The sequence below is a fragment of the Brachyhypopomus gauderio genome, unplaced genomic scaffold (genome assembly GCF_052324685.1).
Source record: "Brachyhypopomus gauderio isolate BG-103 unplaced genomic scaffold, BGAUD_0.2 sc80, whole genome shotgun sequence".
NCBI lineage: Eukaryota > Metazoa > Chordata > Actinopteri > Gymnotiformes > Hypopomidae > Brachyhypopomus > Brachyhypopomus gauderio.
This window is the reverse complement of record NW_027506901.1, coordinates 1,195,927-1,211,801: the sequence shown is the minus strand read 5'-3', so window position 1 is coordinate 1,211,801 and position 15,875 is coordinate 1,195,927. Positions and strand designations below refer to the sequence as shown.

The following is a 15,875-nucleotide window of genomic DNA, read 5'->3' as shown; positions in this document are numbered from 1 at the left end:
CAGTGACCAGACAGTCTTTCCACTGGACTGCTACAGTTTGACAGCACAAATTTACAAATGGCATGAGAAGCATATTAAAAACTGGCAACCATGAGGAGAGTAGACTCTATTTTACCACACATCCAAAAAGGGATACAACATTTTCTTCTCTACGCTGCAAGCAGGAGTCGAACCTGCGCAGGGAAACCCCATTGGATTTCAAGTCCAACGCCTTAACCTCTCGGCCATTGCAGACCAAATGTGTAGGAGTAGAATCGAGATCAATTCCTTTGACTTCCTCAAGCTCAAGGAGGAGTGCACAGATGTGATTGCTTATGAGTTGCCAATGGCTTAAGAAGTAAATTCAAATACATGAATCTCCATAAGAGTCTACTCACTGTTAACTTCAAGCTGGTATCAACTCCAGGTGATCAGGTGTTCAAAAGCGTGGCATTCTGTGAATCAAAAGTGAGATGTGGCGTTTGATCTATTGATTGCAGATCTTTTTAATGCAACTTTCAAAATCAAGGGTACAGGTGCAAGTCACCTCACTCAGCATCACTGCATGATAAAACATACGTCCTCGTTAGTATAGTGGATAGTATCTCCGCCTGTCACGCGGAAGACCGGGGTTCGATTCCCCGACGGGGAGTTCTTTCTTTTTAAGCACAAGGCAGAGAAACCAGTGACCAGACAGTCTTTCCACTGGACTGCTACAGTTTGACAGCACAAATTTACAAATGGCATGAGAAGCATATTCAAAACTGGCAACCATGAGGAGAGTAGACTCTATTTTACCACACATCCAAAAAGGGATACAACATTTTCTTCTCTACGCTGCAAGCAGGAGTCGAACCTGCGCGGGGAAACCCCATTGGATTTCGAGTCCAACGCCTTAACCTCTCGGCCATTGCAGCCCAAATGTGTAGGAGTAGAATCGAGATCAATTCCTTTGACTTCCTCAAGCTCAAGGAGGAGTGCACATATGTCATTGATTCTGAGTTGCCAATGGCTTAAGAAGTAAATTCAAATACATGAATCTCCATAAGAGTCTACACACTGTTAACTTCCAGCTGGTATCAACTCCAGGTGATCAGGTGTTCAAAAGCGTGGCATTCTGTGAATCAAAAGTGAGATGTGGCGTTTGATCTATTGATTGCAGATCTTTCTTATGCAACTTTCAAAATCAAGGGTACAGGTGCAAGTCACCTCACTCAGCATCACTGCATGATAAGGCTTACGTCCTCGTTAGTATAGTGGATAGTATCTCCGCCTGTCACGCGGAAGACCGGGGTTCGATTCCCCGACGGGGAGTTCTTTCTTTTTAAGCACAAGGCAGAGAAACCAGTGACCAGACAGTCTTTCCACTGGACTGCTACAGTTTGACAGCACAAATTTACAAATGGCATGAGAAGCATATTCAAAACTGGCAACCATGAGGAGAGTAGACTCTATTTTACCACACATCCAAAAAGGGATACAACATTTTCTTCTCTACGCTGCAAGCAGGAGTCGAACCTGCGCGGGGAAACCCCATTGGATTTCGAGTCCAACGCCTTAACCTCTCGGCCATTGCAGCCCAAATGTGTAGGAGTAGAATCGAGATCAATTCCTTTGACTTCCTCAAGCTCAAGGAGGAGTGCACAGATGTGATTGCTTATGAGTTGCCAATGGCTTAAGAAGTAAATTCAAATACATGAATCTCCATAAGAGTCTACTCACTGTTAACTTCAAGCTGGTATCAACTCCAGGTGATCAGGTGTTCAAAAGCGTGGCATTCTGTGAATCAAAAGTGAGATGTGGCGTTTGATCTATTGATTGCAGATCTTTCTTATGCAACTTTCAAAATCAAGGGTACAGGTGCAAGTCACCTCACTCAGCATCACTGCATGATAAGACATACGTCCTCGTTAGTATAGTGGATAGTATCTCCGCCTGTCACGCGGAAGACCGGGGTTCGATTCCCCGACGGGGAGTTCTTTCTTTTTAAGCACAAGGCAGAGAAACCAGTGACCAGACAGTCTTTCCACTGGACTGCTACAGTTTGACAGCACAAATTTACAAATGGCATGAGAAGCATATTCAAAACTGGCAAGCATGAGGAGAGTAGACTCTATTTTACCACACATCCAAAAAGGGATATGATATTTTCTTCTCTACGCTGCAAGCAGGAGTCGAACCTGCGCGGGGAAACCCCATTGGATTTCAAGTCCAACGCCTTAACCTCTCGGCCATTGCAGACCAAATGTGTAGGAGTAGAATCGAGATCAATTCCTTTGACTTCCTCTAGCTCAAGGAGGAGTGCACAGATGTCATTGATTCTGAGTTGCCAATGGCTTAAGAAGTAAATTCAAATACATGAATCTCCATAAGAGTCTACTCACTGTTAACTTCAAGCTGGTATCAACTCCAGGTGATCAGGTGTTCAAAAGCGTGGCATTCTGTGAATCAAAAGTGAGATGTGGCGTTTGATCTATTGATTGCAGATCTTTTTTATGCAACTTTCAAAATCAAGGGTACAGGTGCAAGTCACCTCACTCAGCATCACTGCATGATAAGACATACGTCCTCGTTAGTATAGTGGATAGTATCTCCGCCTGTCACGCGGAAGACCGGGGCTCGATTCCCCGACGGGGAGTTCTTTCTTTTTAAGCACAAGGCAGAGAAACCAGTGACCAGACAGTCTTTCCACTGGACTGCAACAGTTTGACAGCACAAATTTACAAATGGCATGAGAAGCATATTCAAAACTGGCAACCATGAGGAGAGTAGACTCTATTTTACCACACATCCAAAAAGGGATACAACATTTTCTTCTCTACGCTGCAAGCAGGAGTCGAACCTGCGCGGGGAAACCCCATTGGATTTCGAGTCCAACGCCTTAACCTCTCGGCCATTGCAGCCCAAATGTGTAGGAGTAGAATCGAGATCAATTCCTTTGACTTCCTCAAGCTCAAGGAGGAGTGCACAGATGTCATTGATTCTGAGTTGCCAATGGCTTAAGAAGTAAATTCAAATACATGAATCTCCATAAGAGTCTACTCACTGTTAACTTCAAGCTGGTATCAACTCCAGGTGATCAGGTGTTCAAAAGCGTGGCATTCTGTGAATCAAAAGTGAGATGTGGCGTTTGATCTATTGATTGCAGATCTTTTTAATGCAACTTTCAAAATCAAGGGTACAGGTGCAAGTCACCTCACTCAGCATCACTGCATGATAAAACATACGTCCTCGTTAGTATAGTGGATAGTATCTCCGCCTGTCACGCGGAAGACCGGGGTTCGATTCCCCGACGGGGAGTTCTTTCTTTTTAAGCACAAGGCAGAGAAACCAGTGACCAGACAGTCTTTCCACTGGACTGCTACAGTTTGACAGCACAAATTTACAAATGGCATGAGAAGCATATTCAAAACTGGCAACCATGAGGAGAGTAGACTCTATTTTACCACACATCCAAAAAGGGATACAACATTTTCTTCTCTACACTGCAAGCAGGAGTCGAACCTGCGCGGGGAAACCCCATTGGATTTCGAGTCCAACGCCTTAACCTCTCGGCCATTGCAGCCCAAATGTGTAGGAGTAGAATCGAGATCAATTCCTTTGACTTCCTCAAGCTCAAGGAGGAGTGCACATATGTCATTGATTCTGAGTTGCCAATGGCTTAAGAAGTAAATTCAAATACATGAATCTCCATAAGAGTCTACACACTGTTAACTTCCAGCTGGTATCAACTCCAGGTGATCAGGTGTTCAAAAGCGTGGCATTCTGTGAATCAAAAGTGAGATGTGGCGTTTGATCTATTGATTGCAGATCTTTTTTATGCAACTTTCAAAATCAAGGGTACAGGTGCAAGTCACCTCACTCTCCGCCTGTCACGCGGAAGACCGGGGTTCGATTCTCCGACGGGGAGTTCTTTCTTTTTAAGCACAAGGCAGAGAAACCAGTGACCAGACAGTCTTTCCACTGGACTGCTACAGTTTGACAGCACAAATTTACAAATGGCATGAGAAGCATATTAAAAACTGGCAACCATGAGGAGAGTAGACTCTATTTTACCACACATCCAAAAAGGGATACAACATTTTCTTCTCTACGCTGCAAGCAGGAGTCGAACCTGCGCAGGGAAACCCCATTGGATTTCAAGTCCAACGCCTTAACCTCTCGGCCATTGCAGACCAAATGTGTAGGAGTAGAATCGAGATCAATTCCTTTGACTTCCTCAAGCTCAAGGAGGAGTGCACAGATGTGATTGCTTATGAGTTGCCAATGGCTTAAGAAGTAAATTCAAATACATGAATCTCCATAAGAGTCTACTCACTGTTAACTTCAAGCTGGTATCAACTCCAGGTGATCAGGTGTTCAAAAGCGTGGCATTCTGTGAATCAAAAGTGAGATGTGGCGTTTGATCTATTGATTGCAGATCTTTTTAATGCAACTTTCAAAATCAAGGGTACAGGTGCAAGTCACCTCACTCAGCATCACTGCATGATAAAACATACGTCCTCGTTAGTATAGTGGATAGTATCTCCGCCTGTCACGCGGAAGACCGGGGTTCGATTCCCCGACGGGGAGTTCTTTCTTTTTAAGCACAAGGCAGAGAAACCAGTGACCAGACAGTCTTTCCACTGGACTGCTACAGTTTGACAGCACAAATTTACAAATGGCATGAGAAGCATATTCAAAACTGGCAACCATGAGGAGAGTAGACTCTATTTTACCACACATCCAAAAAGGGATACAACATTTTCTTCTCTACGCTGCAAGCAGGAGTCGAACCTGCGCGGGGAAACCCCATTGGATTTCGAGTCCAACGCCTTAACCTCTCGGCCATTGCAGCCCAAATGTGTAGGAGTAGAATCGAGATCAATTCCTTTGACTTCCTCAAGCTCAAGGAGGAGTGCACATATGTCATTGATTCTGAGTTGCCAATGGCTTAAGAAGTAAATTCAAATACATGAATCTCCATAAGAGTCTACACACTGTTAACTTCCAGCTGGTATCAACTCCAGGTGATCAGGTGTTCAAAAGCGTGGCATTCTGTGAATCAAAAGTGAGATGTGGCGTTTGATCTATTGATTGCAGATCTTTCTTATGCAACTTTCAAAATCAAGGGTACAGGTGCAAGTCACCTCACTCAGCATCACTGCATGATAAGGCTTACGTCCTCGTTAGTATAGTGGATAGTATCTCCGCCTGTCACGCGGAAGACCGGGGTTCGATTCCCCGACGGGGAGTTCTTTCTTTTTAAGCACAAGGCAGAGAAACCAGTGACCAGACAGTCTTTCCACTGGACTGCTACAGTTTGACAGCACAAATTTACAAATGGCATGAGAAGCATATTCAAAACTGGCAACCATGAGGAGAGTAGACTCTATTTTACCACACATCCAAAAAGGGATACAACATTTTCTTCTCTACGCTGCAAGCAGGAGTCGAACCTGCGCGGGGAAACCCCATTGGATTTCGAGTCCAACGCCTTAACCTCTCGGCCATTGCAGCCCAAACGTGTAGGAGTAGAATCGAGATCAATTCCTTTGACTTCCTCAAGCTCAAGGAGGAGTGCACAGATGTGATTGCTTATGAGTTGCCAATGGCTTAAGAAGTAAATTCAAATACATGAATCTCCATAAGAGTCTACTCACTGTTAACTTCAAGCTGGTATCAACTCCAGGTGATCAGGTGTTCAAAAGCGTGGCATTCTGTGAATCAAAAGTGAGATGTGGCGTTTGATCTATTGATTGCAGATCTTTCTTATGCAACTTTCAAAATCAAGGGTACAGGTGCAAGTCACCTCACTCAGCATCACTGCATGATAAGACATACGTCCTCGTTAGTATAGTGGATAGTATCTCCGCCTGTCACGCGGAAGACCGGGGTTCGATTCCCCGACGGGGAGTTCTTTCTTTTTAAGCACAAGGCAGAGAAACCAGTGACCAGACAGTCTTTCCACTGGACTGCTACAGTTTGACAGCACAAATTTACAAATGGCATGAGAAGCATATTCAAAACTGGCAAGCATGAGGAGAGTAGACTCTATTTTACCACACATCCAAAAAGGGATATGATATTTTCTTCTCTACGCTGCAAGCAGGAGTCGAACCTGCGCGGGGAAACCCCATTGGATTTCAAGTCCAACGCCTTAACCTCTCGGCCATTGCAGACCAAATGTGTAGGAGTAGAATCGAGATCAATTCCTTTGACTTCCTCTAGCTCAAGGAGGAGTGCACAGATGTCATTGATTCTGAGTTGCCAATGGCTTAAGAAGTAAATTCAAATACATGAATCTCCATAAGAGTCTACTCACTGTTAACTTCAAGCTGGTATCAACTCCAGGTGATCAGGTGTTCAAAAGCGTGGCATTCTGTGAATCAAAAGTGAGATGTGGCGTTTGATCTATTGATTGCAGATCTTTTTTATGCAACTTTCAAAATCAAGGGTACAGGTGCAAGTCACCTCACTCAGCATCACTGCATGATAAGACATACGTCCTCGTTAGTATAGTGGATAGTATCTCCGCCTGTCACGCGGAAGACCGGGGCTCGATTCCCCGACGGGGAGTTCTTTCTTTTTAAGCACAAGGCAGAGAAACCAGTGACCAGACAGTCTTTCCACTGGACTGCAACAGTTTGACAGCACAAATTTACAAATGGCATGAGAAGCATATTCAAAACTGGCAACCATGAGGAGAGTAGACTCTATTTTACCACACATCCAAAAAGGGATACAACATTTTCTTCTCTACGCTGCAAGCAGGAGTCGAACCTGCGCGGGGAAACCCCATTGGATTTCGAGTCCAACGCCTTAACCTCTCGGCCATTGCAGCCCAAATGTGTAGGAGTAGAATCGAGATCAATTCCTTTGACTTCCTCAAGCTCAAGGAGGAGTGCACAGATGTCATTGATTCTGAGTTGCCAATGGCTTAAGAAGTAAATTCAAATACATGAATCTCCATAAGAGTCTACTCACTGTTAACTTCAAGCTGGTATCAACTCCAGGTGATCAGGTGTTCAAAAGCGTGGCATTCTGTGAATCAAAAGTGAGATGTGGCGTTTGATCTATTGATTGCAGATCTTTTTAATGCAACTTTCAAAATCAAGGGTACAGGTGCAAGTCACCTCACTCAGCATCACTGCATGATAAAACATACGTCCTCGTTAGTATAGTGGATAGTATCTCCGCCTGTCACGCGGAAGACCGGGGTTCGATTCCCCGACGGGGAGTTCTTTCTTTTTAAGCACAAGGCAGAGAAACCAGTGACCAGACAGTCTTTCCACTGGACTGCTACAGTTTGACAGCACAAATTTACAAATGGCATGAGAAGCATATTCAAAACTGGCAACCATGAGGAGAGTAGACTCTATTTTACCACACATCCAAAAAGGGATACAACATTTTCTTCTCTACACTGCAAGCAGGAGTCGAACCTGCGCGGGGAAACCCCATTGGATTTCGAGTCCAACGCCTTAACCTCTCGGCCATTGCAGCCCAAATGTGTAGGAGTAGAATCGAGATCAATTCCTTTGACTTCCTCAAGCTCAAGGAGGAGTGCACATATGTCATTGATTCTGAGTTGCCAATGGCTTAAGAAGTAAATTCAAATACATGAATCTCCATAAGAGTCTACACACTGTTAACTTCCAGCTGGTATCAACTCCAGGTGATCAGGTGTTCAAAAGCGTGGCATTCTGTGAATCAAAAGTGAGATGTGGCGTTTGATCTATTGATTGCAGATCTTTTTTATGCAACTTTCAAAATCAAGGGTACAGGTGCAAGTCACCTCACTCTCCGCCTGTCACGCGGAAGACCGGGGTTCGATTCTCCGACGGGGAGTTCTTTCTTTTTAAGCACAAGGCAGAGAAACCAGTGACCAGACAGTCTTTCCACTGGACTGCTACAGTTTGACAGCACAAATTTACAAATGGCATGAGAAGCATATTAAAAACTGGCAACCATGAGGAGAGTAGACTCTATTTTACCACACATCCAAAAAGGGATACAACATTTTCTTCTCTACGCTGCAAGCAGGAGTCGAACCTGCGCAGGGAAACCCCATTGGATTTCAAGTCCAACGCCTTAACCTCTCGGCCATTGCAGACCAAATGTGTAGGAGTAGAATCGAGATCAATTCCTTTGACTTCCTCAAGCTCAAGGAGGAGTGCACAGATGTGATTGCTTATGAGTTGCCAATGGCTTAAGAAGTAAATTCAAATACATGAATCTCCATAAGAGTCTACTCACTGTTAACTTCAAGCTGGTATCAACTCCAGGTGATCAGGTGTTCAAAAGCGTGGCATTCTGTGAATCAAAAGTGAGATGTGGCGTTTGATCTATTGATTGCAGATCTTTTTAATGCAACTTTCAAAATCAAGGGTACAGGTGCAAGTCACCTCACTCAGCATCACTGCATGATAAAACATACGTCCTCGTTAGTATAGTGGATAGTATCTCCGCCTGTCACGCGGAAGACCGGGGTTCGATTCCCCGACGGGGAGTTCTTTCTTTTTAAGCACAAGGCAGAGAAACCAGTGACCAGACAGTCTTTCCACTGGACTGCTACAGTTTGACAGCACAAATTTACAAATGGCATGAGAAGCATATTCAAAACTGGCAACCATGAGGAGAGTAGACTCTATTTTACCACACATCCAAAAAGGGATACAACATTTTCTTCTCTACGCTGCAAGCAGGAGTCGAACCTGCGCGGGGAAACCCCATTGGATTTCGAGTCCAACGCCTTAACCTCTCGGCCATTGCAGCCCAAATGTGTAGGAGTAGAATCGAGATCAATTCCTTTGACTTCCTCAAGCTCAAGGAGGAGTGCACATATGTCATTGATTCTGAGTTGCCAATGGCTTAAGAAGTAAATTCAAATACATGAATCTCCATAAGAGTCTACACACTGTTAACTTCCAGCTGGTATCAACTCCAGGTGATCAGGTGTTCAAAAGCGTGGCATTCTGTGAATCAAAAGTGAGATGTGGCGTTTGATCTATTGATTGCAGATCTTTCTTATGCAACTTTCAAAATCAAGGGTACAGGTGCAAGTCACCTCACTCAGCATCACTGCATGATAAGGCTTACGTCCTCGTTAGTATAGTGGATAGTATCTCCGCCTGTCACGCGGAAGACCGGGGTTCGATTCCCCGACGGGGAGTTCTTTCTTTTTAAGCACAAGGCAGAGAAACCAGTGACCAGACAGTCTTTCCACTGGACTGCTACAGTTTGACAGCACAAATTTACAAATGGCATGAGAAGCATATTCAAAACTGGCAACCATGAGGAGAGTAGACTCTATTTTACCACACATCCAAAAAGGGATACAACATTTTCTTCTCTACGCTGCAAGCAGGAGTCGAACCTGCGCGGGGAAACCCCATTGGATTTCGAGTCCAACGCCTTAACCTCTCGGCCATTGCAGCCCAAATGTGTAGGAGTAGAATCGAGATCAATTCCTTTGACTTCCTCAAGCTCAAGGAGGAGTGCACAGATGTGATTGCTTATGAGTTGCCAATGGCTTAAGAAGTAAATTCAAATACATGAATCTCCATAAGAGTCTACTCACTGTTAACTTCAAGCTGGTATCAACTCCAGGTGATCAGGTGTTCAAAAGCGTGGCATTCTGTGAATCAAAAGTGAGATGTGGCGTTTGATCTATTGATTGCAGATCTTTCTTATGCAACTTTCAAAATCAAGGGTACAGGTGCAAGTCACCTCACTCAGCATCACTGCATGATAAGACATACGTCCTCGTTAGTATAGTGGATAGTATCTCCGCCTGTCACGCGGAAGACCGGGGTTCGATTCCCCGACGGGGAGTTCTTTCTTTTTAAGCACAAGGCAGAGAAACCAGTGACCAGACAGTCTTTCCACTGGACTGCTACAGTTTGACAGCACAAATTTACAAATGGCATGAGAAGCATATTCAAAACTGGCAAGCATGAGGAGAGTAGACTCTATTTTACCACACATCCAAAAAGGGATATGATATTTTCTTCTCTACGCTGCAAGCAGGAGTCGAACCTGCGCGGGGAAACCCCATTGGATTTCAAGTCCAACGCCTTAACCTCTCGGCCATTGCAGACCAAATGTGTAGGAGTAGAATCGAGATCAATTCCTTTGACTTCCTCTAGCTCAAGGAGGAGTGCACAGATGTCATTGATTCTGAGTTGCCAATGGCTTAAGAAGTAAATTCAAATACATGAATCTCCATAAGAGTCTACTCACTGTTAACTTCAAGCTGGTATCAACTCCAGGTGATCAGGTGTTCAAAAGCGTGGCATTCTGTGAATCAAAAGTGAGATGTGGCGTTTGATCTATTGATTGCAGATCTTTTTTATGCAACTTTCAAAATCAAGGGTACAGGTGCAAGTCACCTCACTCAGCATCACTGCATGATAAGACATACGTCCTCGTTAGTATAGTGGATAGTATCTCCGCCTGTCACGCGGAAGACCGGGGCTCGATTCCCCGACGGGGAGTTCTTTCTTTTTAAGCACAAGGCAGAGAAACCAGTGACCAGACAGTCTTTCCACTGGACTGCAACAGTTTGACAGCACAAATTTACAAATGGCATGAGAAGCATATTCAAAACTGGCAACCATGAGGAGAGTAGACTCTATTTTACCACACATCCAAAAAGGGATACAACATTTTCTTCTCTACGCTGCAAGCAGGAGTCGAACCTGCGCGGGGAAACCCCATTGGATTTCGAGTCCAACGCCTTAACCTCTCGGCCATTGCAGCCCAAATGTGTAGGAGTAGAATCGAGATCAATTCCTTTGACTTCCTCAAGCTCAAGGAGGAGTGCACAGATGTCATTGATTCTGAGTTGCCAATGGCTTAAGAAGTAAATTCAAATACATGAATCTCCATAAGAGTCTACTCACTGTTAACTTCAAGCTGGTATCAACTCCAGGTGATCAGGTGTTCAAAAGCGTGGCATTCTGTGAATCAAAAGTGAGATGTGGCGTTTGATCTATTGATTGCAGATCTTTTTAATGCAACTTTCAAAATCAAGGGTACAGGTGCAAGTCACCTCACTCAGCATCACTGCATGATAAGACATACGTCCTCGTTAGTATAGTGGATAGTATCTCCGCCTGTCACGCGGAAGACCGGGGCTCGATTCCCCGACGGGGAGTTCTTTCTTTTTAAGCACAAGGCAGAGAAACCAGTGACCAGACAGTCTTTCCACTGGACTGCAACAGTTTGACAGCACAAATTTACAAATGGCATGAGAAGCATATTCAAAACTGGCAACCATGAGGAGAGTAGACTCTATTTTACCACACATCCAAAAAGGGATACAACATTTTCTTCTCTACGCTGCAAGCAGGAGTCGAACCTGCGCGGGGAAACCCCATTGGATTTCGAGTCCAACGCCTTAACCTCTCGGCCATTGCAGCCCAAATGTGTAGGAGTAGAATCGAGATCAATTCCTTTGACTTCCTCAAGCTCAAGGAGGAGTGCACAGATGTCATTGATTCTGAGTTGCCAATGGCTTAAGAAGTAAATTCAAATACATGAATCTCCATAAGAGTCTACTCACTGTTAACTTCAAGCTGGTATCAACTCCAGGTGATCAGGTGTTCAAAAGCGTGGCATTCTGTGAATCAAAAGTGAGATGTGGCGTTTGATCTATTGATTGCAGATCTTTTTAATGCAACTTTCAAAATCAAGGGTACAGGTGCAAGTCACCTCACTCAGCATCACTGCATGATAAAACATACGTCCTCGTTAGTATAGTGGATAGTATCTCCGCCTGTCACGCGGAAGACCGGGGTTCGATTCCCCGACGGGGAGTTCTTTCGTTTTAAGCACAAGGCAGAGAAACCAGTGACCAGACAGTCTTTCCACTGGACTGCTACAGTTTGACAGCACAAATTTACAAATGGCATGAGAAGCATATTCAAAACTGGCAACCATGAGGAGAGTAGACTCTATTTTACCACACATCCAAAAAGGGATACAACATTTTCTTCTCTACGCTGCAAGCAGGAGTCGAACCTGCGCGGGGAAACCCCATTGGATTTCGAGTCCAACGCCTTAACCTCTCGGCCATTGCAGCCCAAATGTGTAGGAGTAGAATCGAGATCAATTCCTTTGACTTCCTCAAGCTCAAGGAGGAGTGCACATATGTCATTGATTCTGAGTTGCCAATGGCTTAAGAAGTAAATTCAAATACATGAATCTCCATAAGAGTCTACACACTGTTAACTTCCAGCTGGTATCAACTCCAGGTGATCAGGTGTTCAAAAGCGTGGCATTCTGTGAATCAAAAGTGAGATGTGGCGTTTGATCTATTGATTGCAGATCTTTTTTATGCAACTTTCAAAATCAAGGGTACAGGTGCAAGTCACCTCACTCTCCGCCTGTCACGCGGAAGACCGGGGTTCGATTCTCCGACGGGGAGTTCTTTCTTTTTAAGCACAAGGCAGAGAAACCAGTGACCAGACAGTCTTTCCACTGGACTGCTACAGTTTGACAGCACAAATTTACAAATGGCATGAGAAGCATATTAAAAACTGGCAACCATGAGGAGAGTAGACTCTATTTTACCACACATCCAAAAAGGGATACAACATTTTCTTCTCTACGCTGCAAGCAGGAGTCGAACCTGCGCAGGGAAACCCCATTGGATTTCAAGTCCAACGCCTTAACCTCTCGGCCATTGCAGACCAAATGTGTAGGAGTAGAATCGAGATCAATTCCTTTGACTTCCTCAAGCTCAAGGAGGAGTGCACAGATGTGATTGCTTATGAGTTGCCAATGGCTTAAGAAGTAAATTCAAATACATGAATCTCCATAAGAGTCTACTCACTGTTAACTTCAAGCTGGTATCAACTCCAGGTGATCAGGTGTTCAAAAGCGTGGCATTCTGTGAATCAAAAGTGAGATGTGGCGTTTGATCTATTGATTGCAGATCTTTTTAATGCAACTTTCAAAATCAAGGGTACAGGTGCAAGTCACCTCACTCAGCATCACTGCATGATAAAACATACGTCCTCGTTAGTATAGTGGATAGTATCTCCGCCTGTCACGCGGAAGACCGGGGTTCGATTCCCCGACGGGGAGTTCTTTCTTTTTAAGCACAAGGCAGAGAAACCAGTGACCAGACAGTCTTTCCACTGGACTGCTACAGTTTGACAGCACAAATTTACAAATGGCATGAGAAGCATATTCAAAACTGGCAACCATGAGGAGAGTAGACTCTATTTTACCACACATCCAAAAAGGGATACAACATTTTCTTCTCTACGCTGCAAGCAGGAGTCGAACCTGCGCGGGGAAACCCCATTGGATTTCGAGTCCAACGCCTTAACCTCTCGGCCATTGCAGCCCAAATGTGTAGGAGTAGAATCGAGATCAATTCCTTTGACTTCCTCAAGCTCAAGGAGGAGTGCACATATGTCATTGATTCTGAGTTGCCAATGGCTTAAGAAGTAAATTCAAATACATGAATCTCCATAAGAGTCTACACACTGTTAACTTCCAGCTGGTATCAACTCCAGGTGATCAGGTGTTCAAAAGCGTGGCATTCTGTGAATCAAAAGTGAGATGTGGCGTTTGATCTATTGATTGCAGATCTTTCTTATGCAACTTTCAAAATCAAGGGTACAGGTGCAAGTCACCTCACTCAGCATCACTGCATGATAAGGCTTACGTCCTCGTTAGTATAGTGGATAGTATCTCCGCCTGTCACGCGGAAGACCGGGGTTCGATTCCCCGACGGGGAGTTCTTTCTTTTTAAGCACAAGGCAGAGAAACCAGTGACCAGACAGTCTTTCCACTGGACTGCTACAGTTTGACAGCACAAATTTACAAATGGCATGAGAAGCATATTCAAAACTGGCAACCATGAGGAGAGTAGACTCTATTTTACCACACATCCAAAAAGGGATACAACATTTTCTTCTCTACGCTGCAAGCAGGAGTCGAACCTGCGCGGGGAAACCCCATTGGATTTCGAGTCCAACGCCTTAACCTCTCGGCCATTGCAGCCCAAATGTGTAGGAGTAGAATCGAGATCAATTCCTTTGACTTCCTCAAGCTCAAGGAGGAGTGCACAGATGTGATTGCTTATGAGTTGCCAATGGCTTAAGAAGTAAATTCAAATACATGAATCTCCATAAGAGTCTACTCACTGTTAACTTCAAGCTGGTATCAACTCCAGGTGATCAGGTGTTCAAAAGCGTGGCATTCTGTGAATCAAAAGTGAGATGTGGCGTTTGATCTATTGATTGCAGATCTTTCTTATGCAACTTTCAAAATCAAGGGTACAGGTGCAAGTCACCTCACTCAGCATCACTGCATGATAAGACATACGTCCTCGTTAGTATAGTGGATAGTATCTCCGCCTGTCACGCGGAAGACCGGGGTTCGATTCCCCGACGGGGAGTTCTTTCTTTTTAAGCACAAGGCAGAGAAACCAGTGACCAGACAGTCTTTCCACTGGACTGCTACAGTTTGACAGCACAAATTTACAAATGGCATGAGAAGCATATTCAAAACTGGCAAGCATGAGGAGAGTAGACTCTATTTTACCACACATCCAAAAAGGGATATGATATTTTCTTCTCTACGCTGCAAGCAGGAGTCGAACCTGCGCGGGGAAACCCCATTGGATTTCAAGTCCAACGCCTTAACCTCTCGGCCATTGCAGACCAAATGTGTAGGAGTAGAATCGAGATCAATTCCTTTGACTTCCTCAAGCTCAAGGAGGAGTGCACAGATGTGATTGCTTATGAGTTGCCAATGGCTTAAGAAGTAAATTCAAATACATGAATCTCCATAAGAGTCTACTCACTGTTAACTTCAAGCTGGTATCAACTCCAGGTGATCAGGTGTTCAAAAGCGTGGCATTCTGTGAATCAAAAGTGAGATGTGGCGTTTGATCTATTGATTGCAGATCTTTTTAATGCAACTTTCAAAATCAAGGGTACAGGTGCAAGTCACCTCACTCAGCATCACTGCATGATAAAACATACGTCCTCGTTAGTATAGTGGATAGTATCTCCGCCTGTCACGCGGAAGACCGGGGTTCGATTCCCCGACGGGGAGTTCTTTCTTTTTAAGCACAAGGCAGAGAAACCAGTGACCAGACAGTCTTTCCACTGGACTGCTACAGTTTGACAGCACAAATTTACAAATGGCATGAGAAGCATATTCAAAACTGGCAACCATGAGGAGAGTAGACTCTATTTTACCACACATCCAAAAAGGGATACAACATTTTCTTCTCTACGCTGCAAGCAGGAGTCGAACCTGCGCGGGGAAACCCCATTGGATTTCGAGTCCAACGCCTTAACCTCTCGGCCATTGCAGCCCAAATGTGTAGGAGTAGAATCGAGATCAATTCCTTTGACTTCCTCAAGCTCAAGGAGGAGTGCACATATGTCATTGATTCTGAGTTGCCAATGGCTTAAGAAGTAAATTCAAATACATGAATCTCCATAAGAGTCTACACACTGTTAACTTCCAGCTGGTATCAACTCCAGGTGATCAGGTGTTCAAAAGCGTGGCATTCTGTGAATCAAAAGTGAGATGTGGCGTTTGATCTATTGATTGCAGATCTTTCTTATGCAACTTTCAAAATCAAGGGTACAGGTGCAAGTCACCTCACTCAGCATCACTGCATGATAAGGCTTACGTCCTCGTTAGTATAGTGGATAGTATCTCCGCCTGTCACGCGGAAGACCGGGGTTCGATTCCCCGACGGGGAGTTCTTTCTTTTTAAGCACAAGGCAGAGAAACCAGTGACCAGACAGTCTTTCCACTGGACTGCTACAGTTTGACAGCACAAATTTACAAATGGCATGAGAAGCATATTCAAAACTGGCAACCATGAGGAGAGTAGACTCTATTTTACCACACATCCAAAAAGGGATACAACATTT

At 44.4% G+C, this 15,875-nt stretch overlaps 41 non-coding genes across 41 annotated transcripts; 17 read left to right on the top strand and 24 right to left on the bottom strand.

Annotated features, from left to right (window-relative positions):
• Positions 1–152: 152 nt before the first annotated feature.
• trnas-uga (transfer RNA serine (anticodon UGA)) lies at positions 153–234 on the bottom strand. The gene has a single exon. It is a non-coding gene; the product is annotated as a tRNA-Ser (tRNA).
• A 325-nt stretch (positions 235–559) lies between these two features.
• On the top strand, positions 560–631 carry trnad-guc (transfer RNA aspartic acid (anticodon GUC)). Its single transcript has one exon. It is a non-coding gene; the product is annotated as a tRNA-Asp (tRNA).
• A 183-nt stretch (positions 632–814) lies between these two features.
• On the bottom strand, positions 815–896 carry trnas-cga (transfer RNA serine (anticodon CGA)). Its single transcript has one exon. It is a non-coding gene; the product is annotated as a tRNA-Ser (tRNA).
• Positions 897–1,221: 325 nt separating this feature from the next.
• On the top strand, positions 1,222–1,293 carry trnad-guc (transfer RNA aspartic acid (anticodon GUC)). Its single transcript has one exon. It is a non-coding gene; the product is annotated as a tRNA-Asp (tRNA).
• A 183-nt stretch (positions 1,294–1,476) lies between these two features.
• Positions 1,477–1,558, bottom strand: trnas-cga (transfer RNA serine (anticodon CGA)). The gene has a single exon. It is a non-coding gene; the product is annotated as a tRNA-Ser (tRNA).
• Positions 1,559–1,883: 325 nt separating this feature from the next.
• Positions 1,884–1,955, top strand: trnad-guc (transfer RNA aspartic acid (anticodon GUC)). The gene has a single exon. It is a non-coding gene; the product is annotated as a tRNA-Asp (tRNA).
• Positions 1,956–2,138: 183 nt separating this feature from the next.
• On the bottom strand, positions 2,139–2,220 carry trnas-uga (transfer RNA serine (anticodon UGA)). Its single transcript has one exon. It is a non-coding gene; the product is annotated as a tRNA-Ser (tRNA).
• Positions 2,221–2,800: 580 nt separating this feature from the next.
• trnas-cga (transfer RNA serine (anticodon CGA)) lies at positions 2,801–2,882 on the bottom strand. Its single transcript has one exon. It is a non-coding gene; the product is annotated as a tRNA-Ser (tRNA).
• A 325-nt stretch (positions 2,883–3,207) lies between these two features.
• Positions 3,208–3,279, top strand: trnad-guc (transfer RNA aspartic acid (anticodon GUC)). Its single transcript has one exon. It is a non-coding gene; the product is annotated as a tRNA-Asp (tRNA).
• A 183-nt stretch (positions 3,280–3,462) lies between these two features.
• trnas-cga (transfer RNA serine (anticodon CGA)) lies at positions 3,463–3,544 on the bottom strand. Its single transcript has one exon. It is a non-coding gene; the product is annotated as a tRNA-Ser (tRNA).
• Positions 3,545–4,072: 528 nt separating this feature from the next.
• trnas-uga (transfer RNA serine (anticodon UGA)) lies at positions 4,073–4,154 on the bottom strand. The gene has a single exon. It is a non-coding gene; the product is annotated as a tRNA-Ser (tRNA).
• A 325-nt stretch (positions 4,155–4,479) lies between these two features.
• trnad-guc (transfer RNA aspartic acid (anticodon GUC)) lies at positions 4,480–4,551 on the top strand. The gene has a single exon. It is a non-coding gene; the product is annotated as a tRNA-Asp (tRNA).
• A 183-nt stretch (positions 4,552–4,734) lies between these two features.
• Positions 4,735–4,816, bottom strand: trnas-cga (transfer RNA serine (anticodon CGA)). Its single transcript has one exon. It is a non-coding gene; the product is annotated as a tRNA-Ser (tRNA).
• A 325-nt stretch (positions 4,817–5,141) lies between these two features.
• On the top strand, positions 5,142–5,213 carry trnad-guc (transfer RNA aspartic acid (anticodon GUC)). Its single transcript has one exon. It is a non-coding gene; the product is annotated as a tRNA-Asp (tRNA).
• A 183-nt stretch (positions 5,214–5,396) lies between these two features.
• Positions 5,397–5,478, bottom strand: trnas-cga (transfer RNA serine (anticodon CGA)). Its single transcript has one exon. It is a non-coding gene; the product is annotated as a tRNA-Ser (tRNA).
• Positions 5,479–5,803: 325 nt separating this feature from the next.
• On the top strand, positions 5,804–5,875 carry trnad-guc (transfer RNA aspartic acid (anticodon GUC)). Its single transcript has one exon. It is a non-coding gene; the product is annotated as a tRNA-Asp (tRNA).
• A 183-nt stretch (positions 5,876–6,058) lies between these two features.
• Positions 6,059–6,140, bottom strand: trnas-uga (transfer RNA serine (anticodon UGA)). The gene has a single exon. It is a non-coding gene; the product is annotated as a tRNA-Ser (tRNA).
• A 580-nt stretch (positions 6,141–6,720) lies between these two features.
• On the bottom strand, positions 6,721–6,802 carry trnas-cga (transfer RNA serine (anticodon CGA)). Its single transcript has one exon. It is a non-coding gene; the product is annotated as a tRNA-Ser (tRNA).
• Positions 6,803–7,127: 325 nt separating this feature from the next.
• trnad-guc (transfer RNA aspartic acid (anticodon GUC)) lies at positions 7,128–7,199 on the top strand. The gene has a single exon. It is a non-coding gene; the product is annotated as a tRNA-Asp (tRNA).
• A 183-nt stretch (positions 7,200–7,382) lies between these two features.
• On the bottom strand, positions 7,383–7,464 carry trnas-cga (transfer RNA serine (anticodon CGA)). The gene has a single exon. It is a non-coding gene; the product is annotated as a tRNA-Ser (tRNA).
• A 528-nt stretch (positions 7,465–7,992) lies between these two features.
• Positions 7,993–8,074, bottom strand: trnas-uga (transfer RNA serine (anticodon UGA)). Its single transcript has one exon. It is a non-coding gene; the product is annotated as a tRNA-Ser (tRNA).
• Positions 8,075–8,399: 325 nt separating this feature from the next.
• trnad-guc (transfer RNA aspartic acid (anticodon GUC)) lies at positions 8,400–8,471 on the top strand. Its single transcript has one exon. It is a non-coding gene; the product is annotated as a tRNA-Asp (tRNA).
• Positions 8,472–8,654: 183 nt separating this feature from the next.
• Positions 8,655–8,736, bottom strand: trnas-cga (transfer RNA serine (anticodon CGA)). The gene has a single exon. It is a non-coding gene; the product is annotated as a tRNA-Ser (tRNA).
• A 325-nt stretch (positions 8,737–9,061) lies between these two features.
• trnad-guc (transfer RNA aspartic acid (anticodon GUC)) lies at positions 9,062–9,133 on the top strand. The gene has a single exon. It is a non-coding gene; the product is annotated as a tRNA-Asp (tRNA).
• Positions 9,134–9,316: 183 nt separating this feature from the next.
• trnas-cga (transfer RNA serine (anticodon CGA)) lies at positions 9,317–9,398 on the bottom strand. The gene has a single exon. It is a non-coding gene; the product is annotated as a tRNA-Ser (tRNA).
• Positions 9,399–9,723: 325 nt separating this feature from the next.
• Positions 9,724–9,795, top strand: trnad-guc (transfer RNA aspartic acid (anticodon GUC)). Its single transcript has one exon. It is a non-coding gene; the product is annotated as a tRNA-Asp (tRNA).
• Positions 9,796–9,978: 183 nt separating this feature from the next.
• On the bottom strand, positions 9,979–10,060 carry trnas-uga (transfer RNA serine (anticodon UGA)). Its single transcript has one exon. It is a non-coding gene; the product is annotated as a tRNA-Ser (tRNA).
• Positions 10,061–10,640: 580 nt separating this feature from the next.
• Positions 10,641–10,722, bottom strand: trnas-cga (transfer RNA serine (anticodon CGA)). The gene has a single exon. It is a non-coding gene; the product is annotated as a tRNA-Ser (tRNA).
• Positions 10,723–11,302: 580 nt separating this feature from the next.
• On the bottom strand, positions 11,303–11,384 carry trnas-cga (transfer RNA serine (anticodon CGA)). The gene has a single exon. It is a non-coding gene; the product is annotated as a tRNA-Ser (tRNA).
• A 325-nt stretch (positions 11,385–11,709) lies between these two features.
• On the top strand, positions 11,710–11,781 carry trnad-guc (transfer RNA aspartic acid (anticodon GUC)). Its single transcript has one exon. It is a non-coding gene; the product is annotated as a tRNA-Asp (tRNA).
• A 183-nt stretch (positions 11,782–11,964) lies between these two features.
• trnas-cga (transfer RNA serine (anticodon CGA)) lies at positions 11,965–12,046 on the bottom strand. Its single transcript has one exon. It is a non-coding gene; the product is annotated as a tRNA-Ser (tRNA).
• A 528-nt stretch (positions 12,047–12,574) lies between these two features.
• Positions 12,575–12,656, bottom strand: trnas-uga (transfer RNA serine (anticodon UGA)). The gene has a single exon. It is a non-coding gene; the product is annotated as a tRNA-Ser (tRNA).
• A 325-nt stretch (positions 12,657–12,981) lies between these two features.
• trnad-guc (transfer RNA aspartic acid (anticodon GUC)) lies at positions 12,982–13,053 on the top strand. The gene has a single exon. It is a non-coding gene; the product is annotated as a tRNA-Asp (tRNA).
• A 183-nt stretch (positions 13,054–13,236) lies between these two features.
• On the bottom strand, positions 13,237–13,318 carry trnas-cga (transfer RNA serine (anticodon CGA)). Its single transcript has one exon. It is a non-coding gene; the product is annotated as a tRNA-Ser (tRNA).
• Positions 13,319–13,643: 325 nt separating this feature from the next.
• On the top strand, positions 13,644–13,715 carry trnad-guc (transfer RNA aspartic acid (anticodon GUC)). The gene has a single exon. It is a non-coding gene; the product is annotated as a tRNA-Asp (tRNA).
• A 183-nt stretch (positions 13,716–13,898) lies between these two features.
• trnas-cga (transfer RNA serine (anticodon CGA)) lies at positions 13,899–13,980 on the bottom strand. The gene has a single exon. It is a non-coding gene; the product is annotated as a tRNA-Ser (tRNA).
• A 325-nt stretch (positions 13,981–14,305) lies between these two features.
• trnad-guc (transfer RNA aspartic acid (anticodon GUC)) lies at positions 14,306–14,377 on the top strand. The gene has a single exon. It is a non-coding gene; the product is annotated as a tRNA-Asp (tRNA).
• A 183-nt stretch (positions 14,378–14,560) lies between these two features.
• trnas-uga (transfer RNA serine (anticodon UGA)) lies at positions 14,561–14,642 on the bottom strand. The gene has a single exon. It is a non-coding gene; the product is annotated as a tRNA-Ser (tRNA).
• A 325-nt stretch (positions 14,643–14,967) lies between these two features.
• trnad-guc (transfer RNA aspartic acid (anticodon GUC)) lies at positions 14,968–15,039 on the top strand. The gene has a single exon. It is a non-coding gene; the product is annotated as a tRNA-Asp (tRNA).
• Positions 15,040–15,222: 183 nt separating this feature from the next.
• trnas-cga (transfer RNA serine (anticodon CGA)) lies at positions 15,223–15,304 on the bottom strand. The gene has a single exon. It is a non-coding gene; the product is annotated as a tRNA-Ser (tRNA).
• A 325-nt stretch (positions 15,305–15,629) lies between these two features.
• On the top strand, positions 15,630–15,701 carry trnad-guc (transfer RNA aspartic acid (anticodon GUC)). Its single transcript has one exon. It is a non-coding gene; the product is annotated as a tRNA-Asp (tRNA).
• The last annotated feature ends 174 nt before the right edge of the window (positions 15,702–15,875 follow it).